The sequence below is a fragment of the Alosa pseudoharengus genome, unplaced genomic scaffold, assembly GCF_046254945.1.
Source record: "Alosa pseudoharengus isolate Yale_2024_CS ecotype anadromous, Long Island Sound unplaced genomic scaffold, YU_APseudo_1.1 YU_APseudo_1.1_scf_7, whole genome shotgun sequence".
In the NCBI taxonomy this organism is placed as follows: domain Eukaryota; kingdom Metazoa; phylum Chordata; class Actinopteri; order Clupeiformes; family Clupeidae; genus Alosa; species Alosa pseudoharengus.
This window is the reverse complement of record NW_027468859.1, coordinates 32,041,482-32,060,910: the sequence shown is the minus strand read 5'-3', so window position 1 is coordinate 32,060,910 and position 19,429 is coordinate 32,041,482. Positions and strand designations below refer to the sequence as shown.

Genomic DNA, 19,429 nt, shown 5'->3' with positions numbered 1-19,429 from the left:
TCACTTTGAACAAAAGTGTCAGCTAAATAAAATGTGCATGTAGATTGAAAGTAATTGTGGTGAATAATTACTTAATATTAATCTTAGACTGGCAAACTTCAGGAAAACTCAGGAATCAGGTTTATTCTGTTACAAGCAGAGAGGGTACAAAAAATGGTCTATGGTCTATGTAGGCCATGGCCTCTGTTGGATCAATATGGAGTAAAACTTGTGTCACCTTAAACCGAATTTGAATATGAATTTGAATATGAATTTGAGCAATTGTATTGGAAAAACGAATTTGAATAGTATACATTGAAACTGAATTCATTAGATTGGAACTGAATCTCAGTCAACTTGAAATTGAATATAATAGTTTGAAATTGAACTAATTTGCTCTGATACATAAATTATCCTGACTGAAAATTTCGCTCTTGGAACTTTCACATTCAGTTCTCAAAATTCAGTTTCAAAACGTGAAATTCAATTTCAGTCTACCGAGACAAAAACAGCTGGTAGCTAAGGAAGAGCAATCGAGTGCAGAGCTATTGTGATCGCGTGACAAGTGCCGAGCGCGAAGCAAAGAGCATAGCACCCTCTTAGCAAGCTGTCTCCTGAACCTCCTTACAGTGTCGAACAGAGAAAGAAGAGATGGAAGCGACTGGCACATCAGAAAACGTCCAAGTAAGTTGATATCATATGCCATGTCTGTTAACGTTACTTTATATAATGTACATTATATGCTAGCGCTGGCTGGCTAGCCAGCATAGTTTCATCGACTAAGTTAAAGTTTTTTCCATAGTTCAGAACCAGTTAGACTACTATAACGTTACTCTTTGATAGAACAATATGATTGGTCATTGTCATATCATTGTGCCTTTTAGGCCTGTAAGAACACATGGAAAACTGGATATGTCCCCCTAGTTAAGCTTTTTTCATCGTTGTGTTGTCTGTTAGCTAATGCTACGTGGGGCAATTTTTTCGTGCCGTGATGTTGCCAGACAACTGGATTGCGATAACTAGCAAATGGTAGCTAGCTAGCTTCTAAGAGTTTCAAACTGAATATGTTCTATATCGATAATATGATCAAGACTCAAGAGACCCTAGTTTAACAGTATTTCTACAGGCTGATTTATGCTTCTTCATCGACTCCATGCAGATTTTGTAAAAGTTATTGAGAAATAGACACAGTATATTACAATAACCTAATTATTATACTTTAACTGTGTGTTGTCTTGATACTTCTGTTTCAGTAATGTGTGTGTAGATTGCAAATAATGTGTTGTATGACGATAGAAATGTCCTTGGTTCTTAATTAACTCATTGTATTGACCAAGTCGTGTGTGTGCAGAGAAGGTGTAATGATATTTATTATGATGTATATGATCCAAGGTATATATGTGTGTGTGAGAAACAACTGATTGTCTCTTAGGTGCACAGACTTGTGTATCCTGATTGCCTTATGCTTATGAGATCTCTTTGCGCAGAGATGAATAAACAATTAACGAGAAAGACTCACAGTAGACCTTTAAGCTAAACACTGATTGTTTGTTGGTTTTATTTTCATAGGTTGAGAGGCCTCAATGAACAGTGGACAGTGAGATAGACTGAGGACAATGGACTGGCACCGATCAGACATGGACACCGAAGCTTGATTTCTCTTAATAAATATCTTTGCAAGATGCAACACATATTGTAAAACACTTTACACACTAATAAACATGTCCACTGTTGTTTTCTCTGGAATTGATGTTTGCCAATTCACCATCACCAATTGTTTGCCATTGGTGGTGATGGATTTCCAAATGGATTTCCAAATGTATGGGCAATCTAAATTTTAGTTTATGTGTGTAATCAGCTGATATTAGATATGATGCAATTGCAAAATCATGTAGGTTTATCCTTTGCAACATAAGGAAGAACAGACCTTATCTGACACAGGATTCCACACAACTTCTTGTTCAGGCCATGGTCATCTCCAAGCTGGACTATTGTAATTTACTATTAGCTGGTTTACCTGCTTGTGTAGTAAGATTGTTACAGCTGAGTCAGAATGCTGCCGCACGCCTGGTCTTTTATCAGCCAAAGACATATGTAACTCCTCTCCTAGTTACTCTCCATTGGCTCCCTATTAGGCAGAATTAAATTTAAATCTCTCACTTTGGCCTATAGGACACTGACCGGATCTGCTCCTTGTTATTTTAATTCAATGATCAAGACGTACATCCCCAACTGCCCACTGCGGTCTTCTGAAGAGTGTCTGTTGTGTCGACCAGACATAGGTCAAATTCAAGACTTTTCCTCAGTGGTTCCATGTTGGTGGAATGAGTTGCCCAGTGCTCTCTGTTCCTTTGATAGTTTTGGGTCTTTTAACAGGGGTCTAAAGACGTATCTGTTCAACATGCACTTGAATTAACACTTATGGTTTGTATAGTATTGTTTCATTTTCATTAGGCTGTTGATTAATTTGACATTGTTGTTTATTATTGATATTCTCCATAATGTAGTCTTACCATGCTATTGTTATTTTTATTATATTATTGACTGAATGTACATTATTGTTTATTATTACTATTTTCCCTTTTTTCTCATTGTTTATGTCATTAGGCTATTGATTGAATTGACATGGTTGTTTATTATTGCTATTCTCTTTATTATAGTCTGACCAACATCTTCATTTGTTCCCTGTTCAATTTTAAGTATTATATTGTTTTGTATTTATGTTGCTTTGGACAAAAGCGTAACCATAACCATATGTAATTGGAAGCAAATAAAGGTAGCCTACACATCATAGTATTACAAGAGTGGCTTTAAACGTAAGAAAACGGTAATGATTTGTCCTTTTTTGGTCATTCAAACATGTAGATTTTTATTCACATAATTACTAGGTTGTTGCCTTTTCTATCCAGTAGGTGGCAGTCCAGGATAAGAAATAGAGCAGTAGTTGAGTAGGAAAAACGAAAACGAGAGAAAGTTATGCCCATGACATTTTAAAGAATGACAGGCTAGAAGTTTGCAATTGGTAGACAGTACATTGATGGTTGATGGCTAGCTGAGTAGTTCTGTATGGACTGACAGGCTGGAAGTTTGAAATGTAATACTGTAAAAAATGTTTTAGCCTATTTAAAATTACAAAAACGGTAGGTAAGACCATACATCGATGTTTGATGGCTAGCTGGGTAGTTCTGTACTTCAAGGATTGACAGGCTAGAAGTTTTAGATGTAATACTGCAAAAACATTTTTATTTGTTTAAAATTACAAAAACGGTAGGTAAGTAGGCCTAGGCTACATCGATGTTTGATGGCTGGGTAGCCTAGGCTGTTCTGTATTTCAAGGATTGACAAGCTAGAAGTTTGAAATAATACTGCAACAAATGTTTTATTTGTTTAAAATTACATAAACGGTAGGTGAGACAGTAGGCCTACAATCGGAATGTGTTTTATGAATCGTGCGTGCAGATCTAATAACCGTGCAAACCAAGTGCCCACACTATGCTCTGCTTCGCGCTCGGCACTAGTCACGCGATCACAATAGCTCTGCACTCGATTGCTTTTCCTGAGCTACCAGCTGTTTTTGTCTCGGTAGACTGAAATTGAATTTCACGTTTTGAAACTGAATTTTGAGAACTGAATGTGAAAGTTCCAAGAGCGAAATTTTCAGTCAGGATAATTTATGTATCAGAGCAAATGAGTTCAATTTCAAAATATTATATTCAATTTCAAGTTGCCTGAGATTCAGTTACAATCTAATGAATTCAGTTTCAACATATACTATTCAAATTCGTTTTTCCAATACAATTGTTCAAATTCAGCAATTCAAATGCAAATACAACATATTCAAATTCGGTTTAAGGTGGCACAAGTTTTACTCCATAGTATGGATCAACCTCTCTCTTTCTTCTTCAGTTCTCCATCTAGTTCTCGTTCTTCTAACAAACAATGCAAGTTAGTCACTTTTGTATGGGTTAAACGAAGAAAGAATTGGCGGCAAAACAAGCCCACGTGGTTGGTTCTGCAAGATGGCATCAGACACAACTACTCACACTTACTTCACACCTACCCATTCTTATCTGATCAGCATGAGGAGAGATATCCTATACATCAGAAATATCACTTATAGAACGTTCCAAACATTCTTACAATTAAATCATTACAATCCTTGTACTGAGACTATTACAATGATACCAAACATGAATACATTTACATTTCATGACATGGATACAGTATAGCAAGGTAACATCCGTTGTCTTGTGGATCTGATAGCCCTTGGAACCAGTACATTAGCATTTCATTGGGGGAGAGGAGGGTGTCTTAGTTTAATGCCAAGAGGGGCCACATGGCTAACTAAAAACTAGTCTTGAAACCCTAAAATTATTACCATCAAGATGTAGATGGATCAATAGACGGATGATGACTGTAGATAACTTTTTTCATAAACTGTCAGTAAGTGGAATGCCTACCTTGACCTATGCTTCCAAAATGTCTGCACATGGTAGGTCGATCAGTAGTAAGCTAACTAACAATTTAGCCACCTCAAATACAGCGGGGAAAATAAGTAGGCCTATTGAACACGTCAACATTTTTTTCAGTAAGTATACTTCCAGTGAGGCTATTCACATGACATTTTCTTCAGACATTAGTATTAACTTAGATAATCCACACATATTAAAAAATCCAAACATTAATGTCCATAAGTAGAGTTATGAGTAAAAAAGTGGAATGGCACAGGGAAAAAGTATTGAACACGCTAAGAAAAAGCAGTACACAAAGGCAAGGAATGGCCAGGAACGAGCTGGAATCTATACGTAGTTAGAGAGTAATTATCCCTCATATCTGTGCAAATTAATATAAAATGGATTAGTACATATTAATGAGCTATACAAAGGTTTTTCATTACCAAGGTGTCACACAAGAAACATTTCATAATGGGTAAAAGCAAAGAGCTCTTCCAAGACCTTTGCAACATTATTGTTGCAAAACATATCAATGGAACTGGTTACAGATGCATTTCAAAGCTTAAGAATCATCCAGAAAGCAGTATTGGAGCCATTATCTGCAAGTGGAAGGAACATCACTGCATCATCAATCGTCCATGCACAGGATCTCCTCACAAGATTTCTGACCAGGAAGGATAGTCAGAAGTGTAGCCTAAGAGCCAAGGACCACTTGGAGAAAGCTCCAGAAAGACTTGGAGGCAGCAGGTTCAATTGTTACAGAGAAAATCATAGTTAATGCACTCCACCGCCATGGCCTCTATGCACGCTCACCTCGCATGACTATTACTGAAGAAAAACATGTCGAAACTCATTGAAAGTTTGCTACACAACATTTGGACAAGCCTATTAAATACTGAGAGAATGTATTCTGGTCAGGCGAGAGAAAATTTTAACTTTTTGGATGTCATACTACACATCATATTTGGAGGAGAAATGGCACTGTGCATCACCCTAAAAATACCATACCAACAATGAGTTTTGGAGGTGGAGGCATCAAGGTGTGGGGCTGTTTTTCATCTCATAGTACTGGCAGACTTCACACAGTTGAAGGAGCGATTTTTCCTGGGAGAATCTTGCCATCCACCAGGACGATGAGTATGAGACGTGCCTAGACCTTCCAGCAGGACAATGATCCAAAGCATTCAGCAAAGGAAACTCTCAATTGGTTTCAGAGAAAGGAAATCAAGGCCCTGACTTTAATCCAATTGAACAATTTTGGAAGTTAACTAAAGATCAGGATTTACAAGAGGGACCCCTGGAATCTTCAATATTAAAAGACTATCTGTTTAAAAGAATGGGCCAAAATCACACCTGAATACTGCAACTGATTAGTTTAGTCATACAGGAAATGTGTTGAAGCTCTCATTACAAATAATAGCTTTTCCACAAAGTATTTAAGAAATTTCAGTAGGTGTTCAATACTTTTTACCTGTGGCATTCCACTTTTTTACTCATAACTCTACTTATGGACATTAATGTTTGGATTTTTTAATATGTGTGGATTACCTAAGTTAATACTAATGTCTGGTGAAAATTTCATGCAAATTTCATGCAAATAGCCTCACTGGAAGTACACTTACTGAAAAAAAATGTTGACGTGTTCAATACTTATTTTCCCAGCTGTACATGTGTTTGCTGTAACTTTTAACTAGAAGTGATACTAACAGATTATAATGGATCATGGGTAACTTAAGTTACTGCTACTTAGGTATTTCTTTACTCTTTAAATGTCACATGCAGCTGGCTAATGATAGCTCATAACTCATAGCTCATCAACAACAGGTGGCTAACCATGACAACATTTGCTAGTCAAAAAAGTTCATCAGTGTCAATCAGTGTTTCTCAAACTTTTTTTCTGGGGACCCACTTTTTAAAAATGACAGACTATCGCGACCCAACTCGTGACTGTGGTAGTTAACAAACTAGATCAGTGGTTCTCAAACTTTTTCTTTCATTCCCCACTTTGATCAAGGGGGCATTCTCGAGCCCCACCTGTCCCTCATCGCTCTAAGAAAGTGGTAGGTCAAGCTTAAAATTGTCAAATTTATTGAAATAATGACAAGTTCTAAATATATCCTCTTCAGAGTTAAAATCAGCTGGTGCTGCAGATATAATAATAAATAAATACATAACACACATATTTCTGTTTTCCAGCAACATATTAGAAAGCATAGGCCATTTTACAGCATTGTACAATATATTCAATGAAATACCAACATGCTGCATTAAATGGATCCATAATCCAGTCATACTGAGCACTGCTGGTTGGGAAATATTTTTGAAATAAACTTTGCAGGGATGTGATGTAGGCCTACTGTTTAATACATGAGATCACAAGAGTGCCTCCAAATCAGACGTTTCAGCGATTTCGCTCAGAAATCTCAAAGGCCTTGCCTCGCTGTGAAACAGTCGAGCCTTTTGGTCAGCTACCATCTCTTCGCAAAGTGCGGAGAATAGACACGCTTTTAAGGGCCGGGTTTTGATGAAATTCACCACTCTCACAACAACGTTCAAAATCTCATGTAGGTCGGGGGGGGGGGGGGGGCAGGTCCTGTACATCAAGAGGGCCAAGTTGAGCCTGCTGGCTCGCCAGGTGGCCCTGGAAGAGAAGTTGGCTCGGCCCACTATCTCTGTGCCTATTATCCTCCCTGAGCAGCAAGTTGATACGTAATTATGTAATGTGTGAATGACACAAATCAAGACATGAACAAACTGTTTGGAGTGATTGGTCTTTACTTTGTGAATGTAATTTCACATGCATACTTTTCATCTCTTTCCAGGTGGTCCCAGTGAGCACCATCAATGCATTGTGTGTTGCACCACATGCTGTGCCTTTCATGTCATCCTTCTATATTCCTGAAGATTACCCAGTTGTTAAGAACCTACAAGGTGTAAGGACATCAGTGTGGAACGTTATAATAAAATCACATTGAAATGTCAGGGCTAAATGCTTACCCATTTCCACTGTCACATGTGAACCATCAGTCCTTAAAGCAGATACTGTATACATGACCGATATACAGTTCCAGTAATCATTTAATGAAGTGTTCTTTGTTGCATGTGTCTGAGGGCATAAAGAACATGGCCAAACACTGCATGCAACACACAACCTTTACTACTTACATAGCCATAATATTGCCTGGCATGTTCCAGTGGCCAGAGGAATTAGGCAAATGAGTCCTTTGCATTCCTTTGACACACAATCGTCATGAAGTGCCTTAATGTGAACCACACACAAGCCTAATGGCCCATCACCTGTGCTCTGGTGTGTGACCTGCTGTATACATGAACCCTCACATATAAGCCAGTGTGTGTTATTACTCCTAATTGTTATCTGATGACATCCACATGATGCATCACAGCCTCAACACCAATCATCGTTAATCATCCACATGTTTTGCTAATTACTATACGGACCTATATATACACTGTAGCGACTGGCTGTCAATCATGCGAGTGCCTGCGCTATGTTTAACCCCGGGCACGCTCATGGTTGGCAGCCTGGTGAGAGGGGGGCAGAACCCCCGGGGAATATAGGCTACTGCAAAAAGGAGGTTCGTTCTCTTTTTAGTTCTGGGCCAGACCTGGGCCACAGTGTTTGATTGCGTGTTGGTTGGTGATTGTGTTAATAAACCAGTTCATGAAAGCTCTGGCTCCTGACCTGCTAAACGTTACAGTGGCGTCAGAAGACAAAAATGGAAGCCTCGGTTGTTGGTGGAGCGTGCGGTGGTGCTGCCCCCGCAAACAGCCCTTGTAAGGGCTACTAATAAGCTCACTAAAGCCCGCCGGAGAAGAGAGAGGAGGCGGGGCGCAGTCATCAAGGCCTCGGCTCAGGTGACCCCCGGCGACCTCTGCAGTGGTGAGGAGGGGCTGCGCGACCCGGCGGACGGCGACGACTCATTCCTCGCGATGGGAGAGGAGCTCGGGCCGGCGGTGGATGAGGACGGCGGCGGAGTCGGCAGCAGCGAGGTAGCCGGGCGGCCAGCAGTCCAAGTCGGGGAAGGTCCGGAGCCCCTGTTGCTGGCGGAGGAAATTTGCACGCGACTTTGCGGCCCTCCTCGATGCCCAGGCTGCTGGTCTGCCCGAGGCGGGGCCCTTTTACTGCCGGGACGATCTAGGTGGAGATAAGGTGGAGTGGCAGCCTGAGTGGACCCGTCTGGTTTGTGCCTGACTGGGACCCTGAACGGCGGGCTGACTTTTGGGTGGGGCAGAGGGTGGGGGCCCTCTAGAGTGACTTTTGTGTGACTTTTGGGCGCGTGTGGGGGGCACCATGAGAGAAGACGCCTGTTCTGGTTGGCCGGCTTTTTAAAAAAAAAAAAGTACGTTGTGTGGAGTTCGATAGCATGGCCCATTTTGGGGGTCGTGCCTTCGCCGAGGCCGCGATGGTGTGGAACGGGCCGGGAGCAGGACGGAGGCAGCGTGAGGAGGGACGCCAAAAAAACGGTAGCTGCAGCTGAGGTCTGTCGGTGCCTGTCTGTCCTGGTCGGCGAATCGTCGGAGCGGAGCGGCGTTGGTGCAGCTACATCGGACCCCCCTCGAATGCCGGTGCTTGGTGCGGAGTCGACGGTTGGGAAGGCCACCTAGGGCCCCGTCTGGAGAGGAGGAGTGCCGCGGTGACACGCCGCGAAAAGTACAGCCTGAGGGCGGCTGCTGAGAGGGAGCTGGGGACGAGCGGCGACAGCCACGTGGTTGCTAGCACGCCCGCTCTGGACTGCTAGCAGCTGTGGTTCCCCGGTGGGTGAGCTCCTGTGGCGTGCACCCCATGTGTGCTGGCGGAACCGTTTGACTCGACTGAGTGGCGGGCTACTCGCGCCGACGTTAGCTTGAGGGACGGACTCTGATGCAGGGCATGCTGGGATGCGGGGGCGAACTTTAGGGGTTTTATGTCTGTAATTGTCTTTATTTACTGTTTTAGTGTCAGCGTTTTCAGTGTAGCGTGTTTCCCGTTTAGTTCTTCCTTGTGTGTGATCTTTTTTGTGTGGGTGGCTGCGTCCTCCCCTGTATGTGTGTGTGTGTGCTTGACCTACCTAGTGTGTGCTGTATTTGTGGTCTGTGTTCCTGCCCTGGTACCAGACATTAAAGCTTGCTTGCTTTGAACAAAGCTCTGGCTCCTGACCTGCTAAACGTTACAATACTTAGAGTCAATGTAGGCTGGCAGAGCAAACCATGGCTGGGAGACAGCGAGCGCTCACAGAGAGAGAGAGAGAGAGACAGACACAGAGAGAGAGAGAGGCAGAGGCGTCCCCAGAGTGGCCTTGTGCTAATTAACGCCGCACTTCGGGAGAACTACGATCCCTTCGAGGTCTACAATGATCGGGCGATCATTGAAAGATACTGTACAGGCTGCCGAGGGAGGTCATCCGGCAGCTGCTTGAGGCCACCACTGAGGACCTGAGGCACGCAACCAGGAGGAACTTTGCACTCACAGCGCAAACGCAACTCCTGGCCGCCCTCAACGGGGAGCTTCCTGTAGGTTGTCGGCGATGGGTATGGCTTGTCCAAGGCGTCCATTATCACAGGCCGTGCAGGCAGTGACGGGCTGCCTGCTGCGACTGGTGCCTCAACACCTCGGCTTCCCCACCAGAGGAGATGACGGCGATCCAGGGGCATTTTTTCTGTGTACACCACATTCCTGAGGTGGCCAGAGTCTTGGATGGCACGTTAGTGCCCATACTGACACCCCACGATGGTGGTCACATCTACATCTGCAGGAAGGGGTATGTAGCCATCAATTGCAAGCTGGTGTGTGACCATCGGGGCATCATCCTCGACATCGTGGCAAGATGGCCTGGCAGCACGCACGACTCGTTTGTGTTCAGGGAGTCCACTATTGGTCGGGAGGCAACGGTGTTTAGGGGTGAGTGGCGACTTCTCGGCGACAGTGGGTACCCCCTCCGGCCATACCTCTTCACACCTGTGGCCAACCCTGAGGACAACCACCAGTGTGCATACAATGAGGCCCACCGTCTGGACAGAAGTGTGGTGGAACGCACCATCGGGTGGTGGAAGTTGCGCTTCCGGTATGTCCACAAATCGGCCAGGGGACTCCTCTTCAGTCTGGCGAAGGTCTGCGCTGTGATTTGTGTTACGGCAATGTTGCACAACATTGTAGTGCGGGCAGGGCTTCAGCCGGATGGGCCAGACGAGGAGGAGGAGGAGGCTTATGAGGGGGGCAGTGATCCGGACGACCAACCTCAGCACTACATGGCTGGTTTTGAGGCCCGCCGTGACGTGATTTCTTTTTAATGTTTTGGGTTGCTCCTTTCCCCACAGTCACAGTGTCACCATCACCACCAGCACATTTCGCATCCTCCCTATGTTGTTTTTGTCACTGCCCCTCCAACTTCTCTCCTACACCGTCTACACAAATCCAGGAGTGGTTGTGGACTTTCGGCTGGAAGGTGGTGAGCAATTTGTTTGTGTCTGCAGGGTTCTCAAGTCTCACGCAATGTGCGTAAGACACATGCATTTCAACCAGTTCACACACCACACTTTGTATAATCCAGAATATCTAATTAGCCCATTTCACAAGATGGGGTCACTATGTGAATCAACTTCCTGTGGAAGAGCACTGTCCCATAGACAGCAAAAGAAAAGTCCACAGGAAAGACAGAAACAGGAAGACGTTTTACCCTGCCAATTAAGGTATCATTAACATCAATGAGGCCAGACACCTGGACACTGTGAAACTGGTCTATTAATGGACACGTACGAGTGGATTTCCTGCTTCGTTTATAGCCACTCACCAGCCAATCAAAAATAGAATTGTATCCAGGTATAATCTTGCAACCATGTTTAGGTTTACATGGATGGATGCACACATGGAAGTAAGCAAAGTTTGGCTGCTTTCTTCGTGTCGTACAGGCTATGTATGCGTGCAACTATGGTCCTCCTCGATGGCAATGTATAAAACGGGTCAGAACATGCCAACCATACAGTACGTCTAAGACCTGAGTCTTCTACGATGTTGACAGGTCTGCAGGTAGTTGTCACGCATTAAGCAAGAGCTTTAGTAATTTTTTCGGATTTGGTTTCATCCACAGGTCGGCAACTAGCACTCTCCAAAATAGTGCTTTGCCTGAGTCTGCTAGCATCAACTAGAGGGTGACACAGAAATCACTTGTCGCTCCCATCCCATCCCGAGCCCACAAAAATACTCACGCCATATCCCGATCCTTTCCTGCAAAATCCCGAGAGAAAGAGAGAAATCCTGTCCCGCTCCCGTTGTCCCTATGTTGTCTAACGTTATCAGACTCTGTTTCCCCCCGTAGCATGTTTGGTTAATCACAGTCAAATCACTAGGTTGCCTTGGAAATTTAGGACTTTGAACAGTGAGCCATACAACTTGACAATTACACTGTATGATAGTGTTAATGTGTTGAGTAAAGCTAGACATGTTTCGATTCTTTGTGTTACGTGTGTCTATTTCTGCCATTACAAAAACTAGCATCTCAGCTGACGTTAACGATTAGCTCACATTGATATGGCAATAGAAAATGCCGATTTGCGGTGTAGTTGCTGACGCTGATTGATTGGCTTGTGAACAGGGCAGCTGCTTTGTCTTGCTCTGATAGGCTACTCTACGGCTAGCAGTAGCCAATGTAACAAACGTATTGTGAGTTGTAAGTGGTTCTCTTTTCTAAAACGAAATGTCTTGCAATCTTTGGGCACACTCACTGCATTGCAGCGTCATTTTTTTTCAACTTAATCTCCGGCTCCATCCCGCTCCCGTACCACGGGACCCTCTAGCATCAACCTGAGTCACGTTAACTGTACTAAGTTAGCTCGTAGGTGGTAGCTCAAGCTTGACATGCTTTGGTGATATTTTAATTTAAATTTACACGATGTGCATATGGCTTTCCGCTTGTCTACTAAGCCGTCCGGGAGTTTTGGAAAATAAAAAGCGTCAATCAGAATTGTGTTGCTGCTGTCTTTCTCCATCATGCCTGCAGCAGTAGGATGTACGTGTTACAAGGAAGTATGGGAGCTTGATGATAAGTAAATGTGCAGCAAAGGGTCAAAATATTAGCCCCAAGAGGCCATATATTCTAGTGATTTTAGAACAGCTAAGGGGCATTGTTAGGCACAATGCAAAGCTGAGTGAAGTGTAAAATAAATAAATAAATGGCGGCATGCGATTTTAAAAAATATAATGCGTTATGCTCGGTCCTTAATCATATCGCGATTTACACGTTAACGCTAACAGCCCTAATGTAGTTCCATTTTCTCAAACAGAAAAATCAATAGCAAACTGTTCATAACTGAACAAAAACGGAAAATGAAAAGTTGAAAAGATTTAAACAATGCGATGCGTGCCACAGCGGCATTGGACACAAGAGGGACCTGGTGGAGCGGGTGGACAGAGATGGAGTGGAGGAAGGAAGAAGGGGCACAACAGGAGCAGGTGGTGCGTTTGGAGGCCCACTCTCCATGGCTACAGTAATCCTCTCCAGACTTGATGAGATGCGCCCAAGGGGCCACCTGGTTAAGACGGGCATTTATACTTAGCTCCTGCTCCAGAATGTCAAACCCGGTATGCTGGAGCTGCAGGAACGGGTGGTCCTCCGGTCTGACGATGCTGCCACGGCGTGTAGTGGGTCTGGATCCTCTGCACCTTGGTGGTAGGGTTGCCACCTGTGTCTGACAAAAATCCTGGACATTTTGACCATCCAATCGACCTTTTTGTTTGTAAGAAACGGCGCCTTTCGCACATCTAACCCAAGATCATTGTCATTCTATGCGACAATTGTATAGCTAAAATTAGTAAGAATGACAATTTCTAGTTATTTGTTTAGTTAATTTCTTTATTTAATAGCAGACCTTTATTATTTTGTTATATTTTCAACAGTTTTTAGTTGTGGACACCTTTTTTGCTTATGTGGAATAAAGTTTCCTTTCTCTGTCTCTCCTTGTCCCACACACTCTCCGTCTCCACCTTACCATTTCTAATGAACCTCCACGGTGCGTGCCCCCACCACCACCACCCATGTTATGCTACGTCATTTTTGTAGAGCCAATAAGGCTGTGCATACGTTTATGGACGTAGGCACGCTTCAATTAAACTGAAATACACATTTTGCGCATCATGTACAAAAATCCGGGACATTCAGTGTCCAGGATTTTTATTTTTATTTTCCTGGACAGACCATGAAAATCCTGGACAATCAGGAAAATCCTGGACAGGTGGCAACCCTACTTGGTGGTTGTGCTGCTCCCTCCTCAGCTGGCCCGTGCGCACTGCTCCTTAGGCCAGGGTCTTCTTCCTGCAAAGCTGCGTTACATTGTTTTGATTTATTTCATGTCGATAATGATGAAAGATTTTCATGAGAAATCTCTATGTATGTGAACTTGATTAGTAAGTGTACCTTGGGGTTGGACAGCTACTGTATCGGGTTGGGTGCCGACTTCCAAGCCCCCAAATCCCTCAACGCTTTCAGCGGTCAGGGTGGACGCAGCGATGTCCTCTGCTGGCGTCAGGTCCTGAGTAGAGGCAGATCCTCCTCCAGTTATACAGCGTGTTTGATTGTTGCCAGCAAACTTGGACTTCCCCTGTCTTCTGATGTCGTTTTTGCGCTTGCAGCACTGGTGCGTTGTCCTGGGGATGCCAACAATTGTTGCAATTTTCTCCCACGCCGATTTAACCGAAGCTAATTTGGGTGGGTTTCTCCCATCCCCATTCAATGCCACTTCTCTGTTTTTTTACAGCCCTGACGAGAACGTCGGTCTCCTCAGCTGTGAACCGCTCCTGGCATGCGCCTGGCAAATCCACCATTATAATACCAATCTGCCATGGAACAAGTGCGCTTGCTTTTAAAAGGAATGACGCTCTGATTGGTTTATTGCATGTTACGCCCAGACCACACCTATGAGTAATGTAGCTACTTCAGACCAACCCATTTTAGATTTATCCCGCCGGTATAATAGCAACAGCGCCCAATATCCACCCACAAAGCTACTTACTTCAGGTCGTTAAAATAGGGCCCTCAATCTCAAAGTGGGTGCTGCTGCGACACCCTTCGATGCTGTGACGCCCATGCAGGTGTGCTGTTGAATTCTTGATAGGTTCTCTGAAGGTAATACCTTTAGGGAACCTTCCCTGAACGTTCCCTAAAGGTATTACCTTCAGAGAACCTTTAGGGAACGTTCCCTAAAGGGTATGTGTTTGGTGGGTAAAAGTATTTGCTAAAATTTCATGTGATGTTCGTCAACCATTCATGTTTATGGTCCATGCGAGCCTGGGTCATACCAAAGGACTAAAATCGGTTATCTGGTTTGGGGCAGTGTTACAGATTTCAAAATAAATCACGTCCCATAAATTGGAGAACATACGGGAGTAAGGCTTGAATAGGGGTTTTATTTTCACAGTTAATTAAAAAGTCTCAAAACAGGTCCGAAACGCTCAAGGTTTCAAAAAGCTCAAAAGTTAGATTCAAGTGATGCAGTGGCAATCAGCAGACAAAACTCCCAGGAAGAACCATAGAGAGAACCATAAATTCTTGCCATGGGAGATTGGCCACATTACAAGATCATGTAGCCTATCATAGCCTACTTGTTGTGTGTCGACATAGTGTCAGTGTCAACACGGGAGTTGTAGGAGATTCCCCAAACACTCTGACATGCTAGAGTTTTAGTCGTGGAACAACAAAATTGAAGCAAAATCAGGCTGAAATCGTGTAATCTGCACAAGGCATAACACCTCTACTCACACCCAGAAAGGTGTGCCAAACATCATAACGGTACCTATAAGGAAACTCTGGGTCCGTAACAGATGGGCTTTGTCCAGTGAAAAACAGAGGAGGACTTGGCTATGCTGAAGGCATCAATTTTAAATGACAGGGATTTTTTATTTGTAATGGAGTAAGCAACTAGCCTGACGAGCCAGACCCACATTAAAATGTAGGGTCTGGGCACTCACCGTTCACAGTGCTCAGTCGGAGGGGCGGGATAATCGGTTGTCTTTCCCACGGTCCCATGCGTTTCCCACCAGCGAAGCTAGTTGGCTAGTTCAAACTTTTGCCAACTTTAATAAAAGCTTAACTCGTGTCACACCGTTCGCCAACAGCAACATCCATCTTATTTGTTTTCAAGTAGCAGGGAATTCAAGCCAAACCGTTGCAACTCTGCCATCAATCATTATGTCAAGCCCGCCTAACGACTCTATACACGATTTGATTGGCCTGATAGAAGTTTAATTTTTCGAGCTCACAAGCCAACGGACAGTTGCTAGACTAGCCCTGCTAGGGTGAGTCTAGATTTCTAGGCTAGTAAGCAACTGCATTAAAAACCCTTCTTTAACAAGAAAGATATGTTTGCTGTACTTTGCAAAGCGTTTAAACCAATTACAACATAGGGCCCTTTTGTTAGTACTGTCAGTAGGAAAAATGAAAAAATAAATCCTGCCAAATATTTGATTCAGCTGTTTAGTAAACCACCTGATCCTAATTAGCAGCCAGGTAGATTAGCTAATTAGTGATCTCACCTGTAGTACAGCGGCTAAGGCCAGATTTTTACCTGAATCGTTCAGTTTTTGCAGAAAGCACGAAACTTGGTACAGTTATAGTACTACCCCTAGTGATCAAAAATTTAAATTGCCCCAACACATAGCGCCCCCTAGTGGCCCCTATCTTGACTTCAAATTTGGCCACCAAAATATGCCCTTTTTTTCTACATTTATAATGCTATGCTGCCTTTAGCACATAGTATGACATCTATAGCCATCTTTCAGCATTATGAAATATATAATGAGACAATCATGCATAAATAATGGCAGACATGTTGGATTTTAAAGAAGTAGTCATACATTCTGACAAACATTCTGAGTCAAAAACTGGGGTGCGTTTAGGCTATGTGTACAGTTTTGACTGTGTGACTAAACCCTGCACTTGCCTGGACTCAATCCTTCTAATTTGCCCCCTAGAGGCTGGCATGCTAGCAAGGAGGCTAAAACCCATGGATGCTAGCATCTTTTTAAGAAACATGCTTCCTTTTGGGAAATTAGCTATTTTGTCTTCTATCCTAGAGTTAGATAAATTAGTACATACACCCAGTCATAGTTAGATAAATTAGTATATAACCCAGTCCAACACATCTTACTGTTAGCCTAATTCAATTGAGGTGGGTGGGGCAATTAGCATATGCTAATTTAAGGATTATAGTGATTGTTTGAAAAGGTCCATTTTGTTTTATTGTAGTTTAACATTTTGCATCCCATAAAATGATTATGCCTGTCAATGAAGCTAATTTAAATATGTAACACCTTATGAGTTTAGCTCCCTCCTGACACATTAGGGCTCATGCTAGTCAGTGAACCAGCACTTTTAGGACACTGGCTAGTGCGTTCAGCGCCCAGTCCTTGGGTGTGCTTTGTGGTGGAAACACCAAAAGCTCAATACAGGTAAAGTTGAGGTTGTTCTGATATAGTTAAGTCCAAGACTTGCTTGAAGACCACTTTCTCCAAAAACTATGACAAGAAAGGAAGAAGGGAGATAGGTCTGTAAAAACAGGAATGGTGGCAAATGATACTTTTTCCATCTTTATCCTCCGTGACTGATTTTTCAGTAGTTTCACATTTGGCTAGGGTCAGTGTCACTACTGGTAGCATAAGCCAGTACCTGGAACCTACAAACGTTGCACAGGTAGTCCAACTCCTCCAGAATGGCACACCAAAACGTTCCATTGCTAGAAGGATTGCTGTGTCTCCCAGCGCAGTCTCAAGAGCATGTTGGAGATTCCAGGAGACAGTTGCTCTAGAAGAGCTGGGCAGGATGGTAGAGGGTCCTTAACCCAGCAGCAGGACCAGTATCTGCTCCTTTGTGCAACAACAAACAGTGGGAGCCCTGCCAGAGCCCTACAAAATGACCTCCTCCTGGCCGCTGGTGTGAATGTCTCTGACCACACTGTCAGACTTCACGAAGGTGGCCGGAGGCCCGATGGCCTCTGGAAGGACCTATGCTCACTGCTCACTTGCAGCTCAATTGGTATTTGCCATAGAATACAAAATTGGCAGTTTCGCCATTGACGCCCTGTGCTTTTCACAAATGAGACCAGGTTCACCCTGAGCACATGTGAGGTCTAAAGATGTCTTGGAGAATGTAATGCTGCCTGCAACATCATTCAGCATGACTGGTTTGGTGGTTGGCCAGTGATGGTCTGAGGAGGGATATCCTTGGAAGGACGCATACACCTCTACGGGCAAGACAACTGCACCCTCACTGCTCTTAGGCATCAGGATGAAAACTTCTGGGTTCCTCCTGGTGCACAACAATGGCTGGACACATGTAGCGAGAATGTGGAGGCAGTTCCTGGAGGATGAAGGCATTGATACCATTGACTGTCCCCCCACACTCCCCTGACTTAAATCCGATTGAACACCTCTGGGACATTATATTTTGGTCCATCCAACACCTCCAGGTTGCAACACTGACTGTCAAGGAGCTCAGTGATGGCCATGTCCACATCTGGGATCAGATACCCCAGGACACCATCTGCTGTTTCATTAAGAGCATGCCCTGATGCCATCAAGCATGTCGGGGCCATACGAACTACTGAGTACCATCATGAGTTGCTGCGCTGAAATTCAAGCAAAATGAACTAGCTTGCCACGTCATTTTTTCCACTTAGATTTTCGGGGGGTCTTTTAATTCAGTCCTCTGTGGATTGATCATTTTCATTCCCAAATAACGAAGTGCCATCCTTTTGTTCCTAACATATTACCCAGTCCATATCAGTTTGAATCCTACCTCACAGGATGCTCGTTTAACGTATCATGGCTTGGAGAGCTGTCCGCACCTCACCATCCCACCACAGGGTTCTCCCAGGGCTCACTACTGGGCCCCCTTCTCTTTGCTATCCACACCACTTCTTTGGGACAGCTTATTTATTCGCACAGCTTCTCATACCACTGTTATGCAGATGACACATAGCTTTATCTGTTCCACCTGATGACCCCTTGGTCTCGGCACGGACCTCGGATTGCCTCTCAGACATATCTTCATGGATGAAGGCACACCACCTCCAGCTAAACCTCTCAAAAAACAAACAGCTGAACCTACTGCTCCCACCTACTCGAATGCCCTCATACAGGCATATATGCTACCCCCCGACCATTGCGCTCTTTAGACAAACATCGTCTAGCTCTGCCACCGGTACGCTCAGGTCAATCCAAACTTTGTTCATCTGTTATTCCTCGTTGGTAGAACGCACTACCAGTTCCTACTAGAGCAGGGACATCTCTCTCCATCTTCAAAAAACTCCTGAAGACCCAGCTCTTCAGAGAATATCTTTTCTCGTAGCACTACTTACAACTAGCTAATTCTAGCACTTACCACCTGACTTGACTGTATAAAAACAGCACTCACTGATGCACTTTTCCCTATTGTACTCTACCTTTTTGAATTGTTTGAAATTGTTCTAGAATTGTTGAGAGAATTGTTTTAGAAGTGTTAAACTGTTTACCAGGTTGTAAGTCGCTTTGGCTAAAAATGCGCCAGCCAAATGTAATGTAATGTAGATATCCAGCATGATGTTTTTCCCCCATTGAGATCTGATGTGTTTTATTTTTTAAAGTGTATAATTTTTTTGAGCAGTGTATAGTAAGAGTTAAGGTTTGCTCAGAAAGAGAAGAAGGTAGAATAAGAATTTATTGATGATGTAGGTAGTTACTTCAATTAACCAAGATATAGAATAATTGTCTTATATTCTTACACATAGTGGCCATATTGGAATTTTACCAGATTATACTTGATGCCTCGTATATTATTGAGGTTGTCATGTGATAAAATGACTTTGAAATTATTTTTGAATGATATTTCTATCATGAATAACAATAGAGATGGTCTATATTTTCACATTTGGTATCCGCCATATTGGATTTCAAAATGGCCAACATCAAGTTTGTTTGGAAATCATGTCAATAGCTTCCTTGACCCTAAAAATTGAGTGTTAGAACTTAAAAG

General features: G+C 43.5%; 1 long non-coding RNA gene across 1 annotated transcript; it reads left to right on the top strand.

The window, feature by feature from the left end:
• Positions 1-406: 406 nt before the first annotated feature.
• Positions 407-1,712, top strand: LOC143109540 (uncharacterized). The gene is made up of 2 exons (XR_012983895.1): positions 407-663; positions 1,549-1,712. It is a non-coding gene; the product is annotated as an uncharacterized LOC143109540 (long non-coding RNA).
• Positions 1,713-19,429: the final 17,717 nt, after the last annotated feature.